The sequence below is a fragment of the Pogoniulus pusillus genome, chromosome 7 (genome assembly GCF_015220805.1).
Source record: "Pogoniulus pusillus isolate bPogPus1 chromosome 7, bPogPus1.pri, whole genome shotgun sequence".
NCBI lineage: Eukaryota > Metazoa > Chordata > Aves > Piciformes > Lybiidae > Pogoniulus > Pogoniulus pusillus.
Window position 1 is genome coordinate 31,037,750 of NC_087270.1, and position 13,303 is coordinate 31,051,052.

A 13,303-nucleotide genomic window follows, 5' to 3' on the forward strand; every position below is an offset into this window, starting at 1 on the left:
GGATTAGGTGTCCTGATTGTGCTTGGAGACACTGCCAGCTATCCATCTTCATAAGCTGTGCATGGCTTTGCAGATCTCCCCCATGTTCCCTTCCATAATGAAGTTAGGAGTCCTTTATAGCCCCTGTCTCATTAGGTGGTCTGGGGACCTTGTCATCCCCCAGAGAGCCACGTGGCATCTTCCTGACCCCTTTCTGGCAAAATTTGCCACACCAGCTCTGTCTCCAAGCCCACACATTTGGGGAGGTCAGAAGACAACATGGGCCAGTAGCCTAACACAAGACATGACTTCTGGCAGCAGAGCAGTGCAAAGTACTGGGGACTGTACCAGTGTCTCATGGCAGAGCTGCTTCCAACAGGAGCTTGTGTCTGTGATTTCACTGATGAACCAGAAAGGGCTGAAATGAAGCAGCGTGGCACATCAGCACATCAAACTAACTCACCATGATGAAATCCTCTTGGCAGGAGCTCAACTGCCTGGAGCTTCCTCATACAAATATGCAGACACCTGGGAAATGAAATGACATGTCCATTTTGGTGGTGATTGGCACTTACCAACATGCATAAAATGAAGGCTGAAAACAAGTGAGAATCTGTTGGAGAATGTCCAGTCTGCTGCCTGGTCCTAGCAGAGACACCAGTGCTTTTCCTCTACCTTGGCAGAAGCAACTACAGAAGGTTCTCAGCTGCTGCTTCTACAGCTCTGAGTCCTCTGAGCTCTCCAAAGCTGCCACTTACTGCTCCAAACTGCCTTCACCATCTCTGTTTACTCATGGTAGCTTGGGGTGAACCTGCATCACCTTCTTCTGGTCCCAGTGGTGACAGCTCTGGGCATAACCACAGATAAGTCTATAATGTCATCACTGTGTAGAGAGACCCATGTTTCAGCAGTAGCCATATTGCAGCAGAGTCTCCTGAAAAGACCTCCTTCCTCTCTACCTCTTCCCGTGTTTTATTGCTCCCCCTGTGCTCCTTTGCCCCATAGCTGCAGGCTACAATTACTAATAGTAACTAATAAAGAGGCAGAACAGCACCAGATGAACCCAGAGAGGTCAACCTAAAAGCAACAATTTAAGAGCAGTCAAAAAGTGAGTGTCCAAAAGTAGCCTGAAAGCAATTATTCTCTAGCTAACATTGCCCCTCAGCACAAGTAATGCCTCCTAACCTCTCCAAGCCTTTGATTTGCTCCATTTGAGAAGCTCTGCTGCTGCTGTCTGTCTGGCAGGCCTCACCTTTCTCTGAGTAGCTGATAGGGCTGGCACAGCACATCTACCTGAAGTAAGTGACCTGAATGATGTTTGCCCTTCCATGGCAGCTTCATGTAATACCATCTAGCACATTTTTTACAGTGCTCTGCAGTCTCCCTCCAATGCTTTTTGGATGATTTTCACCTTTTCTCTACGTGTACAGATCATGTCTTGAAGCTTTAAAAACTCCCTTTTGGTATCCACTAGAAGAGCTTTCTTGATTTGTCCCCCAAAACACTGTAGAAGTTGAAGGGGCCCCTCAGCAGGTAATTGAATAAGGTGCAGTTAATCCCAAAAGTTCCCTTTTGCTTGGGACTTTATGGATGCTAAGCCTTCACATGACTTCCAAAAAGCAGCCAAATCAATTTGTACAAGAAAAAAAGTCCACAGTGAGTATTAAATGAGCAGGAGGAGCTGAGAGAGCACTGTGTTGCAAAGTGGCTGAATGTTTGCCCTGGTCGCCTTGCCTGTCTAGACCAGATAGGGACAGTGACAGCAATAGAACACTGCACAGGGTGCATGTCTGATCTGATATGGTTGGTGAAGCCATCCTTATGTTGTGCCAGTGTGACTGCAGGGGCAAAAACTAGTTGATCTTAACGTGATAATGAATGCATTTACAAGGAAAAAAATTGCATAATGTGGTGACTACAATGCAGCATCCTGGATTTGCTCATCCTTCAGACTGTTTTCTTCTCAGTTCACCCAGAGCCTTTAGCTTTTTCCAAGTGTTGGATCTGAAGGTGTGGTCCATGTCAGATCCAAAAAAAAAAAAAAAAAAAGGTGAAATCTGTAATTTTTCCAGGAGCAGGGCGAAAAAGTGACCTGTGTTTTGTTTGGGTTCAACCTCAGTCTCTTACTGAGATTAGAGATACCTGAAATTTGGTCCACACTTGTCCATGTGGTTTACATCTCTCAGGAGCCCCGAGGCAAGTGGGGAGACAGTGTCTGATTTCTGACAAAAGCCTATGGCAAGGGAAAACCTTTTGGTTTTAGCTGAGCTCCATGCAGTTATCCCTCTTCTGAATGGATCACAATGAATCGTTTAGCTTAATTGTGCTAAGTGTTCCATCACAGAACTCTCTGCAGAGATTATGACATAAGAGGAAAAGACATGGCAACACAGGGGAAATGCAAAAGGGACTTTTAAGTACACTTCTGCTCTGTAACAATGGACTGTCATTGCCTGGGTCCCCAGTACATATTCACTGCAGTGGCTGCCTACATTTTGTAAAACCAAGAAGGTTAGAGAATTAATGAGGACACAATAGCTGGGTGTTGCAAAGCATTTGTGCTAATTAGTTGGGCATCCTCTACTCAAACATAAGGATGAAGTGCCACATAAGGGAAGCAGCAATGAAAATTTTCCAAATTAATGCCTAAACAGAAGGGTTTGGTCTGTAGTAAGAACCTAAATCTGTGGTTTGACCTTCAGAAAAGGTGTCAATAAGCAATGCTTTTGTCCAGCATTTTTGAAACTCAAACCACTGTTTAACTACCTCACTGTGGAATTAAGAGCCTATTTAAGGGCTTGGTTTTGATGTCTCACCTGGTAAATATTTGAGGAATTTGCTATAACTTTTTTTGTTCACCTTTTTTTTTCTCTCGTGTGAGTATAAGTCAACAAAGTCTTGTGAATTTTTAAAGGCAGATGTGTTACTCCCTGCAGTGCAGTGCAAAGGAACTTCAGGTACTTTATAGAGCTACTCAGTAACTATAGAGACTTGCATATTAGTTTTTGCTATTTTTTGCCAAAAACACATTAGTTAGGTGTTAATGTTCTGATCTTGCAAATATTTATGCCAATAAATAGCTGGAGTCAAAGGGAAAAAACATTGCTTGCATGTGTTACGTTAGTTACAAAATCGTGCAGGACTGAGGTTTCCTCTTCTTAGAATCATAGAATCATAGAACCAACCAGGTTGGAAGAGACCTCCAAGATCATCCAGTCCAACCTAGCACCCTGCCCTATCCAATCAACTAGACCATGGCACTAAGTGCCTCATTCAGTCTTTTCTTGAAGACCCCCAGGGACGGTGCCTCCACCACCTCCCTGGGCAGCCCATTCCAATGGGTGCTGGTTTGAGCCTAGCTGGGATGTTTTGATGAGAAGAATTAGATTCTAGGCTGTGAAAAGGAAACGACGGTGATGTCTACTTCACTCATAGGTTTGCTGAGATGTATAAGAACAAGAACATAATTATAGATAACAGAGTTGCTCTCTGGCTGCCTTTGTTCACTTGTTGAAATTAAAAAATCATAAGAGGTCACACTTCTATCAACAGTGTACATTTTGGCAATATCATTGGAGATATTTTATCTCACAGGATGTGATCAGTAATTTAATGGTTTATTATTGAAGTGGCTTTATTGCAACCAGGTGGTGGAACTATTTGTGTCTTCTGTACACAAAAAAAAGTACAGGGCAACCTGTCTGATTTAGTCTCCCTTGTGTTTCACTGTGGTTGTCCAGAACTGATCTGGGAATCTCAACAACAAAAGTCTGTTTAGAAGGAAATGCCAAAACTCAAAAGTCCAGTATTTATTAGAAATGAGTTGGTTTTGATCAAACACATTTTGATAGTTGCTTTAAACTGTCCATAACAAAACAAATACCCCACAAGCAACGAAACAAACAAAGGAAGAAACAAACAAAACCCCAAACCTGACTAAATGTAGAGATGTCCACTACAGACTTGCAGAGCAGACAAGCACTTGCCAGATTTCAGGAGCCCTATTTCCATTAACTGCTTTGGCTCACATAAAGTAGAAACTTAAACCTTATTCTTATCACAGAATCACACAGAATCAACCAGGTTAGAAGAGACCTCCAAGATCACCCAGTCCAACCCAGTGGCAGGTCCCACCTCCTCCACTGGATATACAAGAAGAACAGCCTGACCTTATTCTTCATTTCCCACATTTTCTAGTTAGTCCCAAGGATATTGTGTACTTCTGACACATTAGTACATGCTGGGAATTTAGGCAAAAGCATCCAGCATTGCAATCTCTTTAGAAGGGCGTCGGCACTGTGCAGCCAGTACATCCCTCCACTGGTATCATATCTATGGATATCTACATATCAAAAGAACAAAGTCATGCAAAATGCAAGCAATCAACAGACATGTTTTCATACTATGAACTCCTTCTGAAAAGGTGACACTTCTTAAAAAGGGAATGCATCTCTCTGCCTACAAGGTTATTACTGCATCAGAGTTGCATCATTCCTAAGTACAGTACAAGAGATCACCAAGGTAAAGGCATCAGAACAATGAAAAATGACCATGAAAAATATTATGTGGGATGTAACTCTTGCCACACTAAGCAATTTGTTTCACACTCCTTTAGGGCGACCTGAGCATGCTGTCAGTAATGTTGCATCATTATCTAGCAAGACAATGATTACAAGGCTTTTAGAAAGCAGCCTCAGATGGCAGAAGTCTTTTTAATCTATTTAGGGACTCCTTCAGCCCACGGTGAAAATTTGTTTTAGGGAAAGACCACATAAAACCAGATCAGCAGGAAATTCCTGTCAATGACTTAGAAACAAACAAGTGCTCTACAAAGCATCCTAACTTCAAACACCTTAATGCAATAATTTGTTTTTAATCATCTATGAAATGGAAAATATGGGGAAAATGTGATATAAATATCCAAGAACAACAGCAGTTACTTGTTTGGATTTGAAATAAAAGGAAGTCTCCATGCTGCTGAAGGTTTTCATACCAATGGGTCTGGGTGAACTTGAGGTGCTGCAGGTTCCTTTTGCAGAGACCAGGAATATGCTGCACTTCTCCTCCTAATATTGTCCTGCAGCTCTGTGCGCCAGCGCAGCACTGCATGGAGCCACGGTAATGGGGCAGCGTGGCTTCACATGCTGCAGCAGATGCTCCTGGAGGCAAGTGAGCCTGCTTTGAATCATTCATTCATCTTGTTGAGATCATTACCTACTGCCAAAGTTTCGCTTCAGCTAAGCCTTGCAGCCTTACTCATGCCCTTGTAGGTGTCAGCAGGTGCTGGCACAGTGGTACCCCAGGCTGCAAGTGCTGCTACCCAGCTGGGCACTCAGAGAAGTAGTAAGTCTAGAGACCTTGGAAAAATCTCTCTTATTACCATGATAATAAAAAGTCTCTCTCCAGTCACTCTGGGCAAGCAGTTTCTGCCCCTTTGCAGGGACTTTCAAGCCTGGTTTGACATAGGAAAGAAATAAATTTTTGTCATGGGGAAATGGAACACAGAAAATCTCATACGCACCTGTCTGCTTCTTTTGGTGCCTAAATACTTTTGAAAGTCCTGTCCTGAGTGCCAATGCTATGATGGATCACACAGTATTTCCTTTTTATTATTGCACAGCATCCTTTGGGCCTCACATTAACATAATTAGGGCCATATGGCGTCAGAATCTCTGTTGGTTCAAACTGATGCAGCTCCTTTGAAGTCGAAGAGCCTGTGCCAGTTTATACCTGCTGAAGATTTGGTTTATGGTCTGGGAAATAAGAGGCAGAGGGGATAAAAAAATAGACAAAAAAAAAAAAAAACCCCACAATCGTTTTTTTGTAGTTCATTAAGAATTGCATAGATATATTTGTGTCCTGCTGCTGCTGTCCCACGGGGACTAAAGTGTCTTCATGGTCGCAATATCCTTTGCGTGATTATCTCTCAGCGTCAGCTTCTATGCCTCTCCCCATGACTCAGAGTGTTTCAGTGGCTGTAAGTAAAACTGCATGCAACGAGTCGAAGCCAGCCAGCCACCTCTGGGCAGCAATCAAAAACACCCCATTCCCATTTACTGGGTCATGAGGAGACAAAGAATTGCCTGAGCAATTGCAATCTCTGTGGAAAGAAATTAAACTCCCCGTTTTCTTTTTTTCGTTTTATTTGACTTTATCATGAAAATACTCCATAGTGATAGCAAAATAACATCTTATAAAAATATCTGCTGGGTAGCACAAAAAAGATATCAAAACTTGGTCTGCTTAGAAGGTAAGTAATGCAAGTTCAAAGTAAAAGAGCCAGGAACGAGAGCCAGGCAGCAAGGAAATATTGTGACTGGATGGAATTCCCAACTTCAGGACCAAAGCTTTATACCTCTGAATTCTTATTTGGGACACCCAGATAAAAGAAACTTAACTGTCAGAAATATTGTTAGCAGACGTGGCTACAGTCATTGACAGCTCCTAGCTGTTGGTACCTGGAAAACTGGCACCCTGAAAAATAGGGTTGTGTCTTTTGGGTACCTTAAATGTGAGCTTGTGTACCCACATCTGCCCAGTTCCTATGACAAACTTCAAATGCTGTTTCACTCTTAAATGTTTCCTAACTTTGAGATCATGTTCACATCTAGCCAAGGATTACAGCATTTGCAGGTAAAGGAGGAGCAGCAAACACTACAGGAAGGACTGGCAGTCTGCTTCTCTCTTTGCCACAACAGGGCTATCTGTGACAGTAGCAGGAAAACCTCTCCCAACAGGGATTTCTGGATGATGCCAGAAGCAACTGAAAGTTAGCAGCTTTCATGTGGGTACTGGAGCCCCTTACTGGGAGAGATCCAAAATCAGCTGATCCATTTGGAGCAGAAGACCTCTTCTGAATGGATCAGACAGCGCTCAGCCAGAGGCTGAGCTGGGAGACTGTCCACTTTTCACTTCCCCAACCCGCACCCAGTACTCAGACACGTCCAGCAGCCCAGACGATCGTTACATATGTGAAATGCATCCCTCCGAGTCTCACAACAGCCTGAGCTAGCCCCACTAAGAGCTGGGGCTCAAATGACTCAAATAAAGCCTTTCTTCTTTTGCAGTGCTACAGCTCATGTGGACAGTAGAGCAATCTGAGTACGCAGCTATGAACAGTGAACACATGAGCTAAGTCTGGAGCCCAAGCATGCCTTGGCCACTTTGCAAATGCCACCCTGTATCTGTTAGCTCCTCCACTCCATACTGTCTGCTGTTCAAATAACCCCTTTCAATAAGTAAGGAAGGCAAACTTTCAAGCTCAGAGACTCCTCCAGAGGTGTAGCAAAGCGGGACTGAGACTGCACTGCATGTTTTTTCCAGCTCTGCCACCTTGTATAAGAACATGTATTATGTCTCCATGCAACACATGCTCTTCCTGTATCCTTGGGTGGTAACAGCCACAGCAGAGTGGCTCCTGCAGGATTGTCACTGTCCTTCATTCTCAAGCACTATGGCTTCATTGAGAGTGTTTATACCACAGGTAATCAGATACAAAGGCATCTCCAGAGAAATGGTTGAATGTCAGCTTTCCCTGTATGCCAGCAGGGAAAGTGCACCAACATGACAAGGAATGAAAGTTCTGGCTGGCCAGCTCCAGGCACCACAGAGCTCTTGCAGCCAGACATGGGTGTGCCAGATACAGTTGGAGCCAGAGATGCTGTACAGAGGTTTGTGTTTGCTCTAGGTGTAGCTGATTTTCTAGACCACATCTGTTTCTAATCTTCTGCTACTATGCATAGTTAAATATTTCACAGCACTTTTATCAGCCAGCTCTCAGCTGGGACTGGGAGCTGGTTATTCTGAGGAATTTCCTGCTTCTAAATTAGACTATCACAGGGCAAAAAAGGCTCATGTCCACTCCTTCCATATCTCACTGTGCAGCAAATCAATTTTGTATGGCCATTGCCCCTTTCTTAGTGATGATGGAAATCAGCGGTAAGAAGATGTTTAGGTGAAAAAAAACAAACAAGCCAGCCAGCAGTGTTAAGCTCTGATTGGGCTAAAGGCCATGGATTTATACAATGAGACCAACATGTGGACTATTACCTGTGTAAGAAAGATACTTCCCAAAAAGAAGTTTAAAAAATCTCCACATCTCATATCTTATCAATACAAATCAATGTAATCCAAACAGAGAAATATTACACCATTGAGATGAATAAACTGCAAAAGGGATTTGGACTGTTGGGAGGGCATAGAATCATAGAATCAACCAGGTTGGAAGAGACCTCCAAGATCATCCAGTCCAACCTAGCACCCAGCCCTATCCAGTCAACTAGACCATGGCCCAAGTGCCTCATCCAGGCTTTTCTTGAAGACCCCCAGGGATGGTGCCTCCACCACCTCCCTGGGCAGCCCATTCCAATGGGAAATCACTCTCTCTGTGAAGAACTTCTTCCTAATATCCAGCCTATACCTACTCTGGCACAACTTGAGACTGTGTCCCCTTGTTCTACTGCTGGTTGCCTGGGAGAAGAGGCCACCCCCCACCTGGCTACAATGCCCCTTCAGGTAGCCCCCTTCAGGCTTGTAATTAGGGAAGAAGTGTAGGTCATCTGGCACTGGTGTGATACAGCATCATTCAGTCCCTCATTCACAGGAAAAGGGGAAGATGTGTCTAGGACAGGTTGGTGGGATGAGGGACTGTACCTTTCTTCATTCTCCTCCTGCTTTCTGTGGTGCAGAAAACTTGGAGAATCAAGCTTCAGGGAGTCTGGTGCACCTTGATGAGATAAAGAGCTACACAACAAATAATTACCAAACTGTAGTGACTCTTTTACAGCAAATTCAGCAGCTGATTCCTTATAATGTGGGTGATGAGGTTGAGTTCATAAGAATTTTTGTGATATCCTACCTTGGAAAATCCTAGCTTCTCTCCAAGGTTTGGTGTTGATGTTACTGTTTTAATGTGGTTTTGTAACTTAGAGCAATTTAAAACATTTCATTAAACTTGTTTTGCAGGTCACATATCACTTTATACTCTCAAATGACCTCCATGAAACCATCTTTGTACTTTTTTGTAAGCATTCATTACATCCTGTGCCACTCTGGCAAGGTCAGGCAGAGTGATTTGTCAGAGGAGAGAATCAGCTCCTTACAGATACTGGAAGAGACACAGAAGATTATGTGGGAGTTCAAAACTGATTAATTCAGACCTGTCCCAAATTGGAACATATTGAGCTTTGGCCTTCAAAAGCCTTTGTGCATTGAGGTTTCAAACCAAGGCACTCCCCTGGACATGGATAGATATCAGAAGGGTGATAACTGCTTAAAATGTAGGCGCTGGAGAAACTGGGAGTGAGTTGTTTTGCTTGTCTGCAGCACTCCAGAAGACTGGAAATCAACTCTCCCTTCTCCTCCCTGGAGGAGTCTCAAACTTACAGCAACCCACTGTTGTCAGACACGAGATATTCTGTTGGGTGGAAGAAGACATGAACAAGCAGTAGCTGGATGCCATAGAAAACAGCTGCAGGTGAGGAGACGTGGTCTAGTATTCTGTTCTGCCTGATGCTGGGATGATATAAAATGCTCCTGCAAGGGAAAGATGTGAGCTTCTATCTGCCTGTGGTGAGGACAAGGTCGTAGCTAGAACGGCTTGCCTCCTGATGAGAGCTCTCTAAGGTGTGGTGTTTCTGCCCTCACTAACTCAGGTGTTGAGGAAGCCACCAATGCTGTGATATGGTTTCCCTGGATTGTCTCCTGGCTTTTGTACCTTGTGTTAGGACTGCAGATAAATGGCCAGGCCCTTAAGTAGACCTTGGCTTGAGAGAAGGCTAACTAAACAGGATGAGGGAAACCACAGAACGTGGCACAACAAATTGTTGGAGTTAATAAATAGCAGAGTGTATAGGCAATCATATTCATAATCCAATATAAAGCTTTTCTTATCTGGTAAAGGAACAGGTGTATGGAAATGTAGGGCATATCACTGTGTTGATGGTCATGCCAGGCTGGCAGCATTGGCACTTTCCTGACAGTTCATAACACCTGGGTCCTGCCCAAGTTCATCACAGACATCAATGCCAGCATTGATCTTCTTCCCATTCCCTTTGCATGTCTTACACCAGTTAGAGATAAGTACCCAAGTGTTTCTGAAATGCATCAGAGCCCCAGCAGCGTCCACCTGCAGGTGACAGGACTTCCCAATATAATTATCCCAATCTATTTCTTGATAAAGCCCAAGCACACCAAGCTTGTAACCATTGATTCTTTTACTATAATCTGGGCACCTTAGTCCTGGGCCCAGTTCACCTAACCCTTGGCACCAGGAAGAGGTAGAAAAAGTTGGAGCACAGCCACCTTCACTTCCTCAGGGAAGCATGATGGAAGAGGAAAAACACCAAACCCCTTTGGACCTCATATCCCTGGTATAAACTATTAACTGACTTGGCAGGAGTAGCATAAGACTTAATTAATTGATACTTGTAAAGAGCATAAAGATAATTTGGAGTACAAGTTGATCTATTAACCTGAAGAACTAGTCTAATTAAGTACTTGAAATTGCTATTAGATATCTAACATTCTTAGAGCAGAAGCATTATATCAATATTTTAATGTGAGCATAGTCAAAGTTTGATTGTTAGCTTTGAAAAACGTTACCAGAAAGTTAATTATGGGCTGATGTATTATCCCCATTGATTTAAGAGCAGTCATATGGTATAATAACGTTGGTTTCTCTATGTCTTCCATGCAGACATGACTAACAATGGTCTTTGTTTCTAAGAACGAGTGCCCAAGCCAAGAACATAGGAAAAGATCTATTTGCTCATCAAAATTGTCTTTCACAGGACTGTATTAAGCAAACTTCTCAGCAAAGTGGCATGAACAGAGATTTTTATTCTCTATCCAGACAGATTCGATCTTCTGGTAAGAGGTTTCCTGATGCATAGCCTAACTAACAACAACAGCTCATGAAAACCATACTCCTGTTCCCCTTCCCCATCCCCTCCCAGTGTTCCCCTTGAATCAGTAACAGTATGTTGCCCTCATTGTGAACCAGGTAGTGGTGCTAGACCATGGGAGCAATGACCCCACAAAAAAAGGGAATAATTGCTGGGGCACTGAATCCCTGCATCGGCTTACTGTGGAGTAAGGCAAGTGCCAAGGCAGTTCCCTGGTGAGGAGAACAGCCGAGAACAGAGGAGACAGCAAAGCAGGAGTGTATTTTAGGCACCATCTACTTCCAAAACTGGTTTATTTTTAACATGAAGCTCTACAGTAAGCACTGGAGAGTCAGCAGCCACCACGGCATGCTGCTGTCAAGCAAAAAGAAAATAATTAGCAGCAACACAAACTGGCTGTGAGCAGAAATGCAACTGGTCTCAGCAACCTGCTGCAGTATTGATTCGTTGTGGACAGGAGCCAGGCACAACAATGGCTCAGCAGAAACCTCTCTCACGCTTCTCTGTTCTCACAGCACTATAAGGAATTAGGTCGACAGCTTGTGTTTGAGTGTAGCACAGCCAAAGCCAAGCAGGCACTCACCTGCACCAAGCAAGAAAAGAAAACGTTCACACCAGCTCTGACCAAAGGCTTAGCTAGCCTATAATCACATTCCCAACAGGGACCAGAAATGGACACCTAGGGGAAAACATAAGGAAAATGCTAGCGTACAGTGCCACTTGTCCCATGTGCTCTATCAGCCTGCGTGCGCCTATAGCTTAGGGACTCAGGCACAAAGTATTTCATTCTGTGTGTTTTGAATTTACATCTCTTGTATTTGTTTTGATCTCCTACTGGCAGTAGAAGTGGACAATTCTCCCAAGCTGACTCTCTTTCTTCATAATTTTGCAGACATGTATCCCATTTGCCTCCCCTGGCAGATTGATTGAGACACATGTAGGTCATCTTCATGCGGTGACCATCCTCTGCCTCCACTCCTCCTTGCCAGCCTATCGAGCATTCCCTTTTTGTATGGGGAACCATAACCTTTGCCAAATGGGTGAAAGGATGATTTTCTGCAAGGTGTAAGATGATAAGCATGAAATAAAAAGAGGAAAGGCAATACTATAAAAATATCAGGCACTCAACTCCCAGAGTAGATACAGGTGAGAAGACCAAGGATGCTACACATATCCCTTTACTGGGTCAAGATCTGTCAGGGACCTATCCTTCAGTCTTCAATGGAAAACTCCTGTTAGCTTTTCCCTGGTGTAAGGCTATTTAAGGCAAAATCTACTGTTGCTTTTATTAGTCAAGTACTTTGAAGGCTTTCCACACAGTCACGATTAGTCACTACTGGCATATCCTATTTACAATGCTCTTAAGGGTGCACACCATGGCCACTCTGTGACCTCTCAGGATGTTGTTTGAAAAAAATGTCTAAGTAACCTACAAGCTGAAGTCCTTTTTAAGGATGCTCCATGTGCTTGAGGTCAGATCTTCTCAGGACATGAAGGTGCAGGTAGGGCCTCATAAGAATTCGAGTACAAGGGCTACATGTACATCACATGCCTAAGTACTATGGAAAACTGAAGCATCCATGAGAGTGAAATAAGGCACCTAAGGCACTGGGGAGATTTTGGAAATCATAATCTGTGATTTATTTTATATTTGTATTTTACTTTCTCATCACCTCCTTAGTGTCTCCACCCCACAACATGGCATAAGAATAGATGTGATAGAGCATTTAATAGAGAGAAGTGGGAGGCACTGAGTGAAGCATTACCAGATAAAAACAACAACAAAAAAACCCAATACTGTTATGCAAAGGCTTGATAAGGCCTTATTTGGTCATCCTAATGTCAGGGAAGAAGAACTCAAACTGGTAACAATTTCAGGGAAGAATAGCTTGAATGTCTGGAAAAACTGGGAGTCTATCAGACATGGAGAAACAAAAAACCTTTGGCTCTTCAACTGATCACATCAGAGACTGTGTTGTGTAATATGGCTGCAATACAATGCAGGAGTACAAGCAAGGGGTGGAAAAGATGCTTAAGGAAAAGGAAAATGTTGATGTAGTAAAATATTTATAAGCTAGTCATGAATAAGATTATGCTGGAAATTGGAAGGATGTTTCTTCCAGAGAAATTATGTTCCCTGAGCCTTTCCCAGAGAAACAAACAATCCAGTCACTTTCCAACTTAAAATAGTTTGTGGAAGGGATTATATCTTAAGGCCATAAGATTATATCACAGCAAGTCTCTGCCAGTCATATTTGCCAATTTACTTATATCCAGATAGAGCTGAGCCAGACAAAACCACTCTGCATGAACAGGGAACTTGGCACAGGGATCAGACTTCATAACTTCCTTGTAAAACTGCAATCGGAAACCTCCTTTTGGGAGCTGCACAGAAGAAAGTGAAAACATTCACTAAATAC